The following is a 2,007-nucleotide window of genomic DNA, read 5'->3' as shown; positions in this document are numbered from 1 at the left end:
GAGATCCTCTAATGTAGCAGCAAACTACTGCAGAGGGACGTCCTCCCGTTCATGATTCATCCAACGACAGGAACTGCAAACTAGAATCAGCAGCGTTGGTTGCGCGGCCATAAGCAGCCCAATCACCTCTAGAATAAAAAAACATCTCCCATAAGCACGAACGAATACACGCCCGGCTACAGAGGACACAGCTATGGTCGGCTGCACCACGCCGTCGAGAACAAGCTTCCAGTTGCTACTATCTGTGCATGAATAAATTTGGATGGTAATATGTTCCGGTTGGAATCATAACAAACAACACCATCTCAAATCTCAAAGGCCGGCATTAATTTTTAATTAATGTTTTGTTATTTTTAAAATATTTGTATTTTTTTTCAGTCATCTAAAAATGTGTCAGACTAGCGTTGGACGCATGCGCCAATCCAAACGCGAAAGCGGACATGAGTGTCCGTCGGGCCGACCCAAACGGACAAAAGATGGACAAATCGCCGTCCGTTTGGGTCGGCCGGTTGGAGTTGCTCTTAGCTTCTAGTACAAACTTTCAGCCTTCAAGTTCATCCTCAACTTGTTACTTTGAGCAGCTAGGTTTCATGGCGGAGGTGCGAACATGGCAGCGACAGTCACCCTCTCTGATGCTGCGAAGCTCAGTCTCATAGTGGCGTCGAGCGCTGGCAATGGCAACGGCGAGCGAACAGTGACGGAGTTTGAAGGTTTTTTCCCTTATACGCGATTGGGCTTCGTTTATGGGCCGAACGGTTTTAGGCATTGCTGGGATGCTTTGCCACGTTCCAACTTCGTGCCATTGGATGAGGCATCCATAGGCGCTAGGCATCGACGTCCCTCTGCAGTAGTTGCTGCTACGTTAGAGTTAGAGGATCTCGTTCCCCGCGGAGCACTATAGCTGGAAGATCGAATGCTACTACTGGGAAGACGACGAAGACGTTGTCCTGGACCTCTCCCTCCACCTGGACAGCCAATTCAACAGGTTCAATGGCTTCTGCGAGGGCTTCCTGGTGCGAAGTGACGGCGCTCCGTCTTCGTGCCGTTTAAAAAGGTCGGTGCTGGAGATCGACGAGTACACAACAGGTAACCACGTCAGCTGGTCTGGTGATCTCTGCGTGAAGCGAAATCGCCTGGAGTCGCGCTATGTCAAGAACGGCGTGATCACGCTCATATGTGGTGTCATGGCTCTGCCCGGGAACTCCATACCCGTGCCGGCCACGAACATCGGCGACCATCTCGGAAGCCTGCTGGAATGCCCCGACGGCTCAGACGTCTCCTTCGTGGTCGGCGGCGAGACGTTCCGCGCCCACCGGGCCGTGCTCGCCGCCCGATCGTCGGCGTTCAGAGCAGAGCTCTTCGGTTCCTTAGCGGAGGCCAAGATGCAGTACATCACATTGCATGGCATCGAGCCATCAACGTTCAAAGCTATGCTTCGGTTCATGTACACGGACAGATTGTCCGTGTTGTTCGACCCCGAAAGCTTTTCCCCAACGGCACAACAGCTTCGGCGTGTGCTTGCAGCAGCGGACAGGTACGACCTCGGCAGATTAAAGCTCATGTGTGCTCAGGAGCTATGGAACATGGTATCGGTGGAGACAGTCGCGACGACATTAGGTTATGCTGACATGCACAACTGTCCGGAGCTCAAGAACAGGTGCCTCGACTTCTTCATGGTGGGGGAGAACTTCACGAGAATTGTGGTAACCGAGGGGTACCTGTGGCTCATGCAACGCTTCCCGTCGGTTATCGATTAGATCAAGGCGCGCCCTATTGAGAAGATAATTTATGTTTGATCTTACATTCACTCGTTTCTCCAGGAAGAGTATTATGTATGCATAAATTATCACATGTTACGGTGCCGACTCGTCGTGAATCACACAGCGTGTGATGCATTTTTTTATGTAAGTGGAGCCTGCCACTTCCTATCACATTTTGCATATGCTCTTTCCCGTGTGGAAGCTAAGCACCTGATCTTCTCCCACGTCACTGCCTCCTATGGTTTGT

General features: G+C 51.5%; 1 pseudogene; it reads left to right on the top strand.

The window, feature by feature from the left end:
- Positions 1 to 607: 607 nt before the first annotated feature.
- On the top strand, positions 608 to 1,796 carry LOC109787499 (BTB/POZ and MATH domain-containing protein 1-like; annotated as a pseudogene).
- The last annotated feature ends 211 nt before the right edge of the window (positions 1,797 to 2,007 follow it).

Source organism: Aegilops tauschii, chromosome 7 (assembly GCF_002575655.3).
Source record: "Aegilops tauschii subsp. strangulata cultivar AL8/78 chromosome 7, Aet v6.0, whole genome shotgun sequence".
NCBI classification, from domain to species: Eukaryota; Viridiplantae; Streptophyta; class Magnoliopsida; order Poales; family Poaceae; genus Aegilops; species Aegilops tauschii.
Note: the sequence above shows the minus strand (reverse complement) of the source record. Positions and strands in the feature narration are given on the sequence as shown.